Source organism: Leptinotarsa decemlineata, unplaced genomic scaffold, assembly GCF_025532065.1.
Source record: "Leptinotarsa decemlineata unplaced genomic scaffold, Ldec_3_MD MMD2_tig00000882_RagTag_RagTag, whole genome shotgun sequence".
NCBI lineage: Eukaryota > Metazoa > Arthropoda > Insecta > Coleoptera > Chrysomelidae > Leptinotarsa > Leptinotarsa decemlineata.
The window spans coordinates 8,497,341-8,513,156 of record NW_027412556.1 but is presented as its reverse complement, the minus strand read 5'-3'; the positions used below and the strand labels follow the sequence as shown (position 1 = coordinate 8,513,156).

The following is a 15,816-nucleotide window of genomic DNA, read 5'->3' as shown; positions in this document are numbered from 1 at the left end:
AAACTACATAGAGATATGGTCCCAGGTTCGAACCTTGCGGAACTCCTTGAGGTATGTGTATGGTATCTGAGTAGGACTGATTGAGTTTCACAACTTGCTTTAGATTGCTTAGAAATGACTCTAGAAGGTGCAGGGGTACTCCCCTGACACCATATCTCGATAAGTTAGAAATCAGTAGTTTATGATCGACGTCCAGAAATAGCCTCATCACATATTTGTTGTTGTCCAGATGTTTCATTACATGGCTCTGGAATTCACAGAGAGCAGATTCTGTGCTTTTCTTTTTAATGAAACCATGCTACGATGACGAAAGCAGATTATATTTGTCGAAGAAAGCATACAGCTGGTTTTTCATATTCAGCTCAAATGCTAGAAATAATGCTTATTGATCTATAGTTATTCAGATCAGATTTTAGTTTTTCTGAAAAAATCCCCTTTTGTGCTGATAAGTTCCGACAATTCAAAAATCGTCGGAAAATAAATAAATTCTTGTTAAACGATTTCCTCTTCAAAGATATCCATCTCACGACAAAAATCAGACACGCTTTGTATCAGATCACATATTAGTTTTCCATTTCCTTGCAACTCTGTATTGAGCACATTCAAATATTTTAAATATCTTTCAGGAAAGCCACAACCAGCATATTGCGCTTGTTTTTTATAAACTCAAAGTGCTTTCTGGCTTCCTGCGTATCCAAGTTTTGCAAGAAGGATGAAACTTGTTCTTTTATTAATAATAATAGTGTTAATAATAATAATAATAATAGTGTTTAATAATAATAATAACTATTCTCAGTACAAGACATACTAACCTATCCTAACAAATGGCAGAATTCAACATCTATACACACACAAAGCATTTGTTAAAAAAAATCATTTTCATGTGGCTTCTAGCCATAAAAAACCGATCTCAAGTTTTTCATTGAATTCTCAAGTTTACTAACATAGGTCAGTTCAATATATATTTTTTTTAATGACTCATTGAATTAGACTCACGCTAGGCTATTATAGCCTGTTTTGTGATGTCTAAATCAGAATGTCATTCGTACAATTGTATGTCTTATGTAATTGTATACAGATGGCATATACAGTTCACTTACATTATTTATGATTATACATATACATACATATCATTTTAAAATTCCAAAATTAGCATTCGAAAGAGACTGGACAATTTGAACATTTCGATTGGGGTATAACCTAACCTCAAACTTGGTGTGGTATTATTTAAGTTTCCGGTAGTGTATGTGAAGAGCCTAGATACACAATATATAGGAACAATTAAAGAAACAATTAGCCAGAAACTTTCAATAACTTGACCTTTACGTAGCCAACGAACATTGTTATGTTGTAGTCAATCAGAAAACGCAGAATCACATTCACAAAGGAACTTTTTGAAATGTCGGCGCTAAAGAGCAGAATGGGATCTCATGAAATAACTGAGTCATACAAAAAAACACATTTCCCCGTTCAGTTTGTATCTCTCGTCAAATCAGCTTACATAAACTCATTGATTTATGAGAAAAAAAGGTTTCGGCCTTCTAGATCTCCATCTTCATACAAGAAAACTATCTCTCCTAAAAATATACCTCATTCAATTCAAACTCATTGATGTTTCGTACAAATTCCTGTAATGGATGACTAGTTTATTTTGTAGAAATTCAATGAAATGAATTTAAATATTTCTGTCTAATTTCCACTTGTTATTTTATTTTCACGACGGTTTTGAGTTTTATTCCATTATCAAATATGAATACTAACTAATACAATTCAAATCGTAAAAAGTAGTTATATATGGAGTTTCTAGGTAGGTGAGCTGGATAGGGATGTAATTAAATAAACAGGGGTGCCAACTATGAAACTTCAACAATGGAAATCACAGAAATCATTGAGTTATAAAACTTGTGAATTCAAGAGTTCAAGTTCAAGAAATTCAAGAGACATCGAGTTGCTCGTTTAGGATTTCATACTGAAGGTTTTTAATTCATTCATTAATTTCCATGGCTTGCAACAAATTCATTTTCTTTCCTTTATTACATGTGTGTCTGTTTGGACAAAACATCTACAATTTATGAACATATGCAAGATTCAGAACACAAGATGAGTGAAGATAATTCCAAAATCATAGACACATGTAATAAAGGAAATAAAATGATTTTTTTTCTTGAATTTATGAGTCTGCCAACCCGATAATTTCTGTCATCTCCAGTAATTGTGATGCACTGTTTGGAAACTTTGGTGCAGTAATGAATATCAATGGAGTTTTATCCCAACACAAAACCATTATTTGTAACACTTCGTCACGTATTTCATTCACCAAGTGATCATCTTCAAAAGGAAGTTCAATCTTCATCTTAAAGATAATTCCAAAACTCTACACACATGTTATAATAAGAAGAAATTTTTCTTGAATTTATGAGTTGGACAACCCGATAATTTCTATAATTTCCAGTTCTTGTGATGCACTGTTTGGAACCTTTGGTGTGGTAATGAATATTACTGGAGTTCAATCTCATGACCAAACCGTTATTTTCAACACCTCCACATGTGTTTCAATCAACAAGTGATCACCTTCAAGAGGAATATCTTTCTTCAAGAGGAAGTTCAATTTTCCTCTTGAAGATTGGACTTCCTGTCGAAGATGATCATTTGGTGATTGAAATACATGTCGAAGTGTTCATCTTCAACAGGAAGTTCAATCTCCAAGAAGAAGATTGAACTTCCTGTGGAAGATGATCACTTGGTGATTGAAAAACGTGTCGAGGTGTTCAAGAGAAAGTTCAATCTTCCTCTTGGACATTGAAACTTCCTGTTGTAGATGATCACTTGGTGATTAAAAAACGTGTCGAGGTGTTCAAGAGGAAGTTCAATCTTCCTCTTGAAGATTGAACTTCCTGTTGAAGATGATCACTTCGTGATTGAAATATGTGTCTTTAGATGCAACCAACTGATCTTCAGCCTTTTCCATTTCAGTGAATGTTCACACTATATTGTATCATTCTGGGAATGACGACCTTAGATCCAAAGTGAGTCGGCCTATTTAACCCTCGACTGCAACCGGAATGAAGACCTATTATTATCATTATTATTCAAATACTTTCCCATCCAGCTCACCTACGATCTCCCTTTGTAACCACGCTCTTAGATTTCAAATGTATTATTTAGTTTTCATACTTGATAAAGGGATAAAACTAACGGAGGTCGCTAATATTGTGTGAAGGGTATTTTCTAGTTGCTAATTTCATGAAAGACAGTTAAGACAAACATACGCAAGAAACTACACTGTTTTCAAGATAAAGGGTGTATCCTATTTTTTTTTTCTTCATAAATGTTGAAAATATTCCTTGTAACATCAGTATATGTAACTTGAAAAATGATAAACACGCAAACAATCAGTTGTTGCTTTTTTGATACATAGCATTCTAGTTGTTTCAACAGTTTTTTTCATTTGTTTTTTTTTCACTAGAAAACTGAGGGAGCCATGAAATTGAATTGATGTATTTACAAAAATCGTCAGTGGCAAAATTTTTGGTCAATAACGTTATCTAAAACGTGTCTCGATCAAACAAATGAAACTTTCATCCCTAGAAATAACACGACCAAATTTCACCAAAATTGAATAAGGGATATTTAAAAGATCAATTAAAATTGCAATTTTCCAAAAATTCAACAATTTTTTGGGAATATTTTCACTTCTGGGCTTATGTTTATATGTTTTTCATTTGATCAGCTCCGCAATTGGAAAATACCCTGTATACAGACTGAATACATGTCAATTAATGTGTAGTTCATTATTTATGTAGTTGATGTTTTGACCTATATATTTTATTTTCACCAAAGATCATATTATTTATTGATTATTTAGTCAGTGAGTCATTTGTTTCAGTGATATGAATTACCGAGTAACTTTTTGCAAGAAAACTTTTTAGTTTGCCTTCTATTACACTTCGGCATATTCATAAAACTTTTTTATTTGATGGTTCCATACAATTACAACCAATCAAAAAGCAGTATTCAATATCTACGCAGGGAAAAGCAATCTCTGCATAGATATTGTGTAGACATCGAATTCTGTCATTTGATTGATTGTAATTGTATGGAACCATCAATAAAAACCATTATTGTATTCCATTAGTTCGGACTTCCATTATTATGATGTAAAATGATTTGAAATCCCTGAAATAATCAATAGAATTGAACATTGAAATGTATATTCGAAAATAATAATTATATTAACCAAAAAAATATCGAAACGTCGTGAAGTCACTTGGCTTAAAATTTTAAAATTTTTATTTCTTTTTGATTGTTCAATTTTCAATCTTTTGTTTTGATTTTTGTATTATCCTAATTTAATTTCAGTTATTTCTGCTTAAAATAATTGTTGTTTCCAGCTATTCAGTTACCTTTTCAATTTTATTGGTTGTTTCAGGGATTTCAAATCGTTTCATATGATATTAGATATTGGAAGTACGAACTAATGAAATTCACTATGCATCATCAACCAGCTTCGAACACAATTCATTATTATCATATAGTTTCCAGATAGTGGAGGGTTATATCCCCAAAAATAGTGAGAAACAATGTATTGTAATTATTAGTTCTGTTCCACGCATAATTTAAATCTAGAGCATATATTGAGGAAACTAAAGATCTCTCCATGAAGTATTGAGAGCATTTATCTGTTTATCACAATTTTTTGAACGTATGTATATTATATTTTAATAAAGATAACATTTAAAATTAAATTTCATTTGTTTCATTCAATCTTTCAGTACCTATTTCGGTACCAGTACCAATTCGGTTGAAGCATGCGAAATGTTAATAACAAAAAACAATTAATTTTGTTCTCAGGAATATTCTAAATCAAAAGAGTTAATAGTGAGACGTCGCCTTGCACTGACGAGTGGCTAAACAGCTCGAAACCTGTCTGCATGTGTGTTCCAATAATTGAAAATCTATTGCGGCAGTTATATCGCCAACAGCATATGCAGGAATAACTTCAGTGAAGAATCCTGCACTGACACCTGTCAGATTTAATCCAACGCCCTTCATGGTATTAGCCAGAGGAATAATTGTTTTCTGATAGTTGACAGTCCAATAACCTACAACAGTGGGGAGTTGAGAATGGCCAGAACGAATTTTTTCTTTAGATAATTTGAAAACTGAAATTGATACTTGCAAAACATCTCAACTCGAAAGTTCTTCAATATCAATTGAAAAATAATAAGATAGTTGAAGAAGCAGGTGTTTCCATTGGTTGATACGAATTTCAATGAAGTAGATCAATATTTGCTCCCGAAACAATACTTGGTAGTGCGAGTGTATATAAATATTTCAATTTTTTTACAAAAAAACTGAAAACAAGCAGTTATCGATAAAACGATATCTCTCGTTTGATTGTTGGCGTTACTTCTCCAGTTTATCCGATACCCTAACCTTTATAAAAGTTTTCATTATATTTTCAACTTGGTGAAAGGTAAGAATACAACCTACTCACTTCAAGAGATCAATACATCTGTTGGCGTCGAGACGAGTGTTGAAATTTTAAAAATAACTTTGATGAAGAAATATAATCAAAATATAACTATTGTATATTTTTTATATATTCAACAACTATAATTCTTACTGATTTTTTTACGCTTTCGATATTTTTATTGAATTTCGCTGACATATTCAATGTATTTCTTCATCAAATGTTTTTTGTGTGAGAAAAGAATCAAAAGTTCACGTAGAAAAACTATTGAATCCATCATCAGGGCTATACAATAAAATAATTTCATATGGAATGGATCAACATGACAAAACATGACAAAACAATTCGATATACCTCTTTCATCTCCATATTTTGAAAAAACAAATACGGGGATAAAAAACACATGTCAAATTGCGGTATATATTGGCATGTTTTTTGTTTCCATATGGAATTATTCTGTCTCTAGAGCCCTCATAATGGGTTCAGTGAAGTCTGAAACGTTGGCAAACTATGAATTGTTCATCAATGAATTGTTTTCATTCCTTTCCCAACAAAAACAACGTTTGATCATATTGATTGGATCACCAAACCATTCGCATTCCATTATGGTATATTTTTCAGAACTGCGAAATGAGAAAAACTCTAATCCAAATGCTAATGAGAGAAGTTGATTGTTTTATGTGTGACGTCCAGTTGAATCCTCCTATTACTCAGTGTGCTTCAGGTCACCACTACTGTGCCAAGTGTACTTCTTCAATGACTGAATGTTCTAAGTGCCAGTTACCACTAGGAATGAGAAGAGCATATTTCTTGGAAAAATTATGTTTCAGAATAGTATTGAAATGTTCTTTCACAACAACTGGATGTTGTTTCATCGGATTATGCGGTGTTGTTGCTCAACACGAGAGGAAATGCCCTTTTCGCCAGAAATTTGTTTGGGCAGGCGTTAGCAATAACTCTACGTCCTTGGAAACTGCTTTTGTGCAGGATAGCACAGGCGCAGATGAAATTTCTTGTCCCATAGAAGGTGAGTGAAACTAATTGATTAAAAATTTTTGCCTGGCTCATCAACTATCGCTGAAAGTTCCACTGTAAGTATTAATCCTTCAAATTGGATACATTTAGAACACAGCCAGTTTGGAAAATCAGATTTCCTTGATGTTGTAGTTGGAATTTTTTCAGTTTATTAAAATCATTCGGAGTATTGTCTAATACGACAATACAGTTATTATCATGTTCAAAAAAATTATTTCAAATCACTTCTCAAATGATTCTCCATCCATTTTCTCGTGGTAATCTCCGGTTTTCTTGGATTCAAGAGCCCACAACGACTCTAAAACAGATCAGTGATCACTTCAAATGTGGTGAACTATCATCCTTCTTCCTTTTCCTGAAATAAAAAATCCATTATTAAGCTCTAGTATATACCCAGACAAATAAACTAGGTCTAAATAACAGCCAGCTTAATTTTGCCTTGTAATGAAAAGCCTTTTTATCAACTGTTTCAAATGACCCGATATAAAGGGTTGTCACAAAATTTCCTGGCCCAAAAAGAAAACACATAAATTATGAAAAGAACTGTATTTATTTTTCTAAATAATCTCCTTGCAGCTTTATCTACTTTTCCCAGCGATGTCCAATAGGTTAGGTTTGGTTAGATCTAAAGTGAGTGGACTATTCGACCCTCCGCCGCAACCCGCAAGGGTTTATTGTGGCGCACACCTATTCACACTCTACCAAATAAACCCAGCTTTTTAACGAAGTCTATTAGTTTGTATGGTGAGTGGTCTTTCAGGTCAAATGGTAAGAGTACGGCTCTACCGAACTCTAAAAACCCTGTTCGGTCCCCAGCGGGGCAGGCACAGAGTATATGCTCTGCTGTTTCATCGTTGATGAGGTAGTCAGATAGTCAAGGTCGATGATTCCCACCTTGATATCCGCGACAACCTCCCTATATGAGGTTTTTTGCACGTCAGCTACACCTGACGATGTCTTAGATTCAACCGTATAGGGCTTTTTCGCCTCTGGTTTCGGTGAATCATCACTTGAGCGCAAACGTTTGCTAACCTGCTCATGGGGGGGTGTTTGTTCTTCCACCTGAGACAGATTCTGCGTACGCCGCTCCAGAATCTGGTGCAAGGCGATTTTATAAGGTACCCCGCTCCTGAGGAGACGACTCAGTCATTTCCTGGTTGTACCACTGAATCTTTTTTTCAGGTTCAGTTATTGGATCAAGAGTTGGGGAGATGAGAAGCTCAACATCTATCTCCTCTATAGACTCAGCGTCAGAAAGAATTTTTGAGTTTACTCTGTCCATTGAAATCCCACGAGTAGCTAAGGAAAGAAGGTCAGTCACGGCAGAGCCCCGCAAGGCGATGCTACGACGAGAGGGCGCCCGATATTCTCCAAGATTCCGTAGAGACAGTTGATAGGCTCAGTGTCATTTATCCTCTCGGCACGGATACACACACCTCAGGATTGAGCCATCGTTAGGATGCCATTCAGTTAGGGAATAACAGAACCACAAGTGATTCTGCCATTCCCGTATCCAGCGGGGCTACGTGAAAGCAAGCATCCGATGGCCGGTTTGCTCAACCCCCACACCCCAAAGCCGATGCACCCGCCAAAACAGCATGCACGGTGGTTCAGGCAGTGAAAGATGAACAAGGACAGCCAACCCGCCAATGTTGAATAAGTTCGATATCGTTTTTGTTATAAGAACTGTTTTGCTCCTCAAAATAGCCATTAACTGTCGACATCACTTCTTCATCGTTGGAAAATATTTTACCATCAAACCATTTTTTCAAGTTCAGGAACAGAAATTGATTCGAGGGGCTAAATCTGGTAAATAGGGTGCCTGGTATAGCAAGTCAAACTTTAATTCGTTAATTTTTTCATTGCGATAATGGATTTGTGAGCTGGTGCATTGTTTTGATGAAACACTTTTTCCTTAAAACACTTTTTCCTTAAACAAATGTGGCCGTTTTTGCTTACTTTTCTCACTCGAACGTTGCAATAAGTTCGCATGATACTCGCCGTTGATATTTCCAAGGTAGTCAATGGAAATTATCTGATGCCATGATCTTGCTTGCAGATGAAACGGTCTTCGCCTTCTTTGGAGCCGGTTCTCCCTTTTGAGTCTTCTGTTTTGATGGTTCTTTTGTATAGGGTGTGAAGTGGTGGACCCATGTTGCACCATGGTTATGAATCTACGCAAGAATTATGTATTTTTGCTGTGAAACCTCGCTAATACTCAATTGAAACATCTTCACGATACTGTTTTTGCTCTAGTGTGAGCAAACACGATATCCATCTTTCACTCAGCTTTCTTATATCCAAATTATCAGTTAATATACGACGTACCGCTACAAGTTTGCTAGTTCGCGTACTTTCATTCGATGATCATTCAGTACCGCTTTATGGATTTTCTTCAACGTTTCTGGACTCGTCACCTTATTTGGCCGACACAGTCATGCTCATCTTGGCAGCTCGTACGACCTCTTTCAATTCTGCTACCCAATATTTTACTGTTGTAAACGAAGGAGCAGACTCACCAAGAGTATAATCCGGTTCCGCTTTCATATTGGTTGGACTGAGGCCTTCCAGTAAAAGTATTGTACCACATAACGATTACCAATTTTCTCCATTTCCACAAATTCACCGAAAACGTTCTCTACTGATGGCTGCCAAATAAATACTAAACAACGCAGCGTCTTCAAACTTGATACATCTGCTTTATAGATTGTATACTCTCTAATACTGTGATATTTCTCAGAACACTACCGCCATCTCTTGGTCAGGCCGGGTACTTCTGAGACCACCCTGGTACTAATAAAGTCACTAATTGTCACACAAGCTCTATTATTGGATGAGCTATTATGAATTATTGTGCACAATATATTCATGTCACTTCATTTTCTTCTAGGTTCATCAGGACAATTGTTAGACGAAGTGATTCTTGCTGAACTGGAGTGTTCAATATGTTGTTTTCGAATTTCACCGCCAATTATGGAATGCGTCAACGGTCATCGCATCTGCAACAGTTGCCTTGAACAAGTTGGCCGGTGTCCCACGTGTAGAGCGCCCAAACCCAGTTTTCTGAATTTCTGTCTGCAATATCTTTTTTCTGTGTTGACTTTTCCTTGCATGTACGGTTGTGGGAAGCGCGATTTCGGCCATTACCTTGCAAGACATGAAAAATCTTGCAGTTTCACCTTAACCACTTGTCCACTCATGGAAGTTGGGTTGTGTAAATGGCAGGGCATCCAGAAAGAATTCAAGAACCATTTCAGGACCGTCCACTCTGGGAAGTTCAAGGAAAATACTAAACATCAGTAGCATTCGATCAGATCGCCTGCCCGCCTGCAATCTCTATGTAAATGGCGAACTATTCAGATGATGCTGAACATTTTATTATAATTGTGTTGAATTGTCCGTCGTCAGTTCTCATTTCTGTTCATTGAATAGTGCTCAGTTTTAATATTTCGGAAAGTAAAATAGATTGACCAAAATAGATTGAAATGCAATAAAGAAAAATTATAACTTTTTCTCACGTTGCTCATCTTCGTTGTCTAAAATGTTATAGGCTTGGTTCGAATAAAGTTTCACTCGATTTTTACTTCCACTTGGGATTTTTGATGTGAATACAGTTGTGGGAAACGGATTTCAACATAGAACTATGTCTTCTGATCTGAAATAGATATTTTCACAATCTCTTTTTAACAGTATGCAGCTTTCTTTTATTTTGTGTGGATTTCCTTTTCCCAAATTCATAGTGGTTTCAAAGTATTTTGTGTTAGAATTGACTCAATACAGTGTATCAGTCATTTAAAATGTCAACACATTATAACTACTTGTTTATTATGATTCTCTTCAGCAGTGAACCATAACAAAAAATATAAAACAAGTTGAACATTATATATAATTGAATCTCCAAATTGTAATGTGAATCAGAAATTGAAACTAACTCAACCCCAAATGGTTTTTTCTATAGTCTCATTTTTAACAAATATCTGATTTGTTTTGTTAACTAAGATATTCCACCCATTTCATTATTTTTAATATATCAACCTTATCTAGACATCTTGAAATATTCGATTGCCGTCATTCTATTCATACTTTCAATGTGAAACAATTATGTATTCATCCAATATTGAATATGAAATTTTAATTTATATTTTATCTATGTGTTATCTATGTGTTATTTCATTACATTCATTAGTCTTTTGTTCAGCAAATCATAGTTAGGTTAGGGAATCTAGCGGTTTGGAGCACTATCATTTTAATAATTTACAATCTAAGTTTGTTTCACAGAAATTATATGAGAGATTTGTGTGGAATAAAAACTTCATTTGACAAAAGTGTTTTATATTAAATACCTGTGCGGTCAAAATGATTTTTTATCTATTATTGAACATTCAGTTGAGATAAAATATCAGTCTGTTCCGAAAGTTTTGTCCGTTTCAGTGTCATGTGTTTTTGTTTTTTTAAGAGTTCTAGATCAAACAATCGAGAAAACAATCTCAATTCAGTGCATTTGTATGAAAACCCCCCTTTGAAAATGTGTGATTTTTGACGTAAATTAATATCTATCAGGTAACCCCCTGTGACGTCACTGAAATTATTATCCGTAATCTGATTATATGAAAAAAGCCCCTTGTTAGTGCTAAAAAGAACACTTTGTTTCATCAAAATTGGCGAAGATACTTTCGCAATATCAATGAAAGAACAATATTTTTAGTTAGAATTTGACACCGCATTACTCGATAACGAAGCAAGTTAGGGTCATCACCTGAAATTATTGACATCTTTCAGGATGAATGATCTTTCAGAATCACGCGATAGCTGAGTCGGAATATGTAGAACGTTCATCAAACTCGTCAGATGACATCGACTTGGCTTAACTCAAATTTAATTTTAAAATTACCAAATACTTTGACTGGACTTCCAGTCCGAATTAGGAATAAAACAAAAGGATTACATTGTTTTGAAAACTCAATAAACGGTCTCCCAAGTGAATTGAATATGATATGAAACTCTTCAATACTCTTTCTTAAATAACTGATAACTAAAAATATTTCTGAGCGAAAATTTACATCTGACAGAAAAAATAACTGAAAACTTTCGTAACCTCGCTCCACTTATATAAACTGAAGGCAAAACCGCTATTATTTCTCTCTCTGTCAGTTGATTCTCTCGATTCTTTTTGAAATTGTCATTCGCGTTCATTTTGATAGAATGGAATTCATGAAAATCAATGATTCAGAATAAAATTCTCACGAGATTAACGAAACCCAGAAACGAATTCTCAAAAATCATCATGATATGTTCATATCAAAAAGGTCTATATCAATTGATTCAAATGATCCAATTAAATTTAATAATGAAAATATTAAATACCCTCCTAGTGCTAAATTTTTTGATCTCATTCTAAATGAAAATGTATCATGGAGAAAACACTTTGAAACAATGAGGAGAAAAATAGCTTTCATAATTGGAATTTTATTCAGAATAAGAAATGTTGTACCCTAAAATACCTTAAATTGATTTATTTTTTTATAGTATGGGGTATGGCAACGAATTCCTTATTGAAACCAGTTAAAAAACTTTAAAACAAAATGGGAAATGTTCCTCCTGACGAAAATCAAGTAGTTCAACCTTTTCCTTTAAAAATTATTCAAATACTTAAAAAGAGGAATGAAATAAAGCATTCAACTTTTAAAGGGATTCGTTTCTATTTCACCATTTGGCAACATCGGTTATAGCTAATAAAGGACAATGAATCTGTTGAACAGGAGTGCTGTTCTGTTTACTTATGTTCCGAGTTCCGAGACATTCTGTGACATATGACATTTTATGCACCTAACCTATCTTCCTCTATATAAATTAATAACAAAACAACTGTGGATTATGTGGCTTGTGGAGGTGGTATTGAACTTTAATTTATATTTCGCCTCAATTGTTGATTTATAAAAATAATTTTCCTTTTTTAAAGTAGAATATCTAGGTACGTATAAATTATTTCAACTTGATATAGGCGCTGTTGCCAATATGTGAATTAGAAACAAATCCCTTTCAAACTTAAAACCCAACATTTCAAACATCAATTTGAATACTTTTCGAAGTGAAGTTGAAAAACTCATGAATCAAACTCAACTTTATGTTGTTCAAACTTGTATTCGCTGTAATAACCCAAATTGAGAAACATTTCCCATTATAAGGTGTATATTCAAGTTGAACTACAAGGAGTCTACAGTCAACTTGTATAAACCAAAAAACTACTAGATTTGTCAACCTTACATAAATTCAAACTATGTACCTTCATTCATTTGGTCAAAAATAAGCTCAAATATTTAAAGTTAAACACAACCATTTGTCAAGATATCCAGGCAATCTGAAATTAATGGAAATGAGAACAGATATTGGGCAAAATTCAATTTAATATAAAGAAAACAAATTTCACAATGAGCTACCGAATGCTTCAAAAAAATGTAATAATAAAAAATTCCGGATTGATTTGAAAAAATATTTATTGTTTGTATAGACATATTATCAGATGAGTACAATCATGTTCACGTTGATAATAATGTGTATGCATATATATGTATGTATATTTATATTTTTTTTTCTAGTTTTAGCTCTGATTTATTATTTTTTTGTGTGTTCTATTCGTAATTAGTTATGTTATAGTTATTTTTTTAATTGTTTTTTTTCCCCTGCTAAAAACTTCGTATGTTTCTTGGGAACATAAATTGTTATTATTATTATTATGAAGAGGTTACTTCAATCAGTTGCATGGGATTTCAATCACAGACTCGATAACCGGAGCTACCGCCACACTACAATGGGAATATGTATCGTAGATTGAAGGGATGACGTCACAGATACCCAGACCAATGGAAACAAGACCTCACACCCACTGAAGGCATCTACATAGCAGTAATAGACTGCAAAACTTGAAAAGGCGCTTGCTGTCGTACAGTGTGTACCTTTCTTGGCGAACACCACATATGTTGGGTGCTTCGACAAGAGTAGACATTGAAATATCTCTGGAATTCATATTCAAACTGACTGGGATTCAGAAAACGTCGTGAGGGAAAACGTACAACTGTTATTCAAATGATTTCTTCCAGTACGTTTAACAAAGACAATAATTTGAACAGAATAAATGAAGTATTCAAACGCGTTCAACATTATTCATTGATTTCTACTACATAGCAGAGATCACCATGACTATCACAAAAATCTGATACTTTGGTGTCGGTCAAAACGGCATAGCCAAGAGGCTTAGGCCGATCTCTGAATTCTGTAACAGGAGAACACACGCCTCCAGGAACTATAATACTGTAATTACGTTCAGAAAAAACGATCCTCAGTTGGAACGTGTATAGCTTCATGCTGTATTTATCCATTATGTGACTCACCGAGAATCTTCTCGACCGCCTATATACCTGCCAGCAACATCTGAATAGGACCCCATGAACATGAATGAGAGAGTAATGAGATCGACGATAATTCTTGAAATCTTTCAATACCCACGTATTTCCAGATTCCAAACTGATCAAGTTGGAATGTTTCATCTTGCAGTGGTCCACGAAGTCAGACTGGATTCCTTCCCATTTGCATCTGATACTATTTTTCAGAGGGCACGGTTTGGAAGCAAATGTACAATACATTTCGTGATTCATTATGGATGTTCCTTTCATACGAGCTCCACAACCGTTGCAAGCATTTTTGCAGCTGACTTTCAGTTTGTTGAACAATCGTGTTAGATAGTTGCTTGATCCTAGACATTTTGGACCTCTGCACACAGGACACTCTTCTATTTGGTCGAAACATGATTGACAAACTCGATGACCGTTGTGGCATTCTGCTGTTGGTGGTGAAATTCGCGTAAAACAAACTGGACATTCTAATTCAAGGGTGATAAGGTCTTCCAAAAATTCTCCAGAAGAATCTGTAGGATACAATGCTTGTTATTGCAAAGGAAATACAACAGTTAGAATACCCTACCTCTTTCAATACACTGAGCAGCTTTTAGTTTGGTCAACTCATCTTCAATGGCTTTCAAACCGTCTCCTAAATCTAATTCTGAAAACTCTTCTCTACGTGCTTCAATCATTTCCCTGATGAATTTGGTCCCTTGATAAATGAATTTCCTCAATCCAAAGATGCAAGTGCTTTCATGATTTGCAACCTCTAGTGCCTTATCTGAGAAAGGACACCCTTCACTGGAAAAGGAACATTTCAATGTTGTTCTGAAACACACATTTTCTAAAAAATAATCTCTTCTATATTTTCTGGGAATTTGGCAAACGGAGCATTTTTCAGATACCTCAATACAGTTGTTACATTCATGATGGCCACGACAACAGTGGATTAGCGGAGGAGACATCTGGGAGAAGCATGATCGACATTTGAGTTCTTTTACCAGCAACTGAACCAGAGTTTTTTCCATGTTGATATCTGAAAATTGATAATTGACAATTGGTTAGGAATCACACGTTAAAAGGTAAGACCTCGTTAATCCTTAGCTCACACAAGTTACAACTTCTGAGGGTTGAAAAAGCAATAATATATGTATGTATATGTTTAAAATATGTTTTTTCGTTAACCAGCTGTCGCACCTCGACGAACGACAACCCTCAGAAGTCTGAACTTGTGCGAGCTTAGGACTAATGAGGTCTTACCCTTGAACGTGTGATTCCTAAAACGAAAATTGAATCATAACCAAAAAAAGTTGGGTTAACAGTGATACTGTGATGACAAGATCAGAGAATTAGTTATTGCAACCGCTGCAGAAAACTCGTTTTTGTATTGCCATGGTACGTCCATTATCAAAATATATAGAACAAATGATAATTGAACAACTGCATAATGGAAATTACCATATATGTAGTATATATTTATGAAACATATACTTCTTTTCTATGACAAGATCTACTGCTTGAAGTGAAAATGACTTGGCAATACTGACTGCAGCATTACATCATTTTCGAAATGGTATGATCACCGAAACTAGTCAACAAATATAGAACTATGGTGGAAAATAGACGAAAGTGTGTTTTTATAGTTTTTAAGTGCCTAAGTCTTGATTAAACTACTTACTTTGTCCACGAGGTTGAATGCAAATGGTGGAAATAAACATCAAATATTTTGGTAAAGTTGATTATACAATATTTGTAACAGATTAAAATAATATTACAATAAAAACACTCTCGAAACTTTCAGTCAATATTTAAAATAAGTTGTTGATGTTGAAATTTAATACGACCCAGTGACAGAATAACGAGAATATCGAATATTGAAGTTCATGGACCCTTGTTTCTTATACACCAAGGTCA

At 34.5% G+C, this 15,816-nt stretch overlaps 1 non-coding gene across 1 annotated transcript; it reads left to right on the top strand.

Annotated features, from left to right (window-relative positions):
• The first annotated feature begins 5,348 nt into the window (after window positions 1–5,348).
• Window positions 5,349–10,833, top strand: LOC111509186 (uncharacterized). Its single transcript, XR_012465378.1, has 3 exons — window positions 5,349–5,476; window positions 6,095–6,500; window positions 9,399–10,833. It is a non-coding gene; the product is annotated as an uncharacterized protein (transcript).
• Window positions 10,834–15,816: the final 4,983 nt, after the last annotated feature.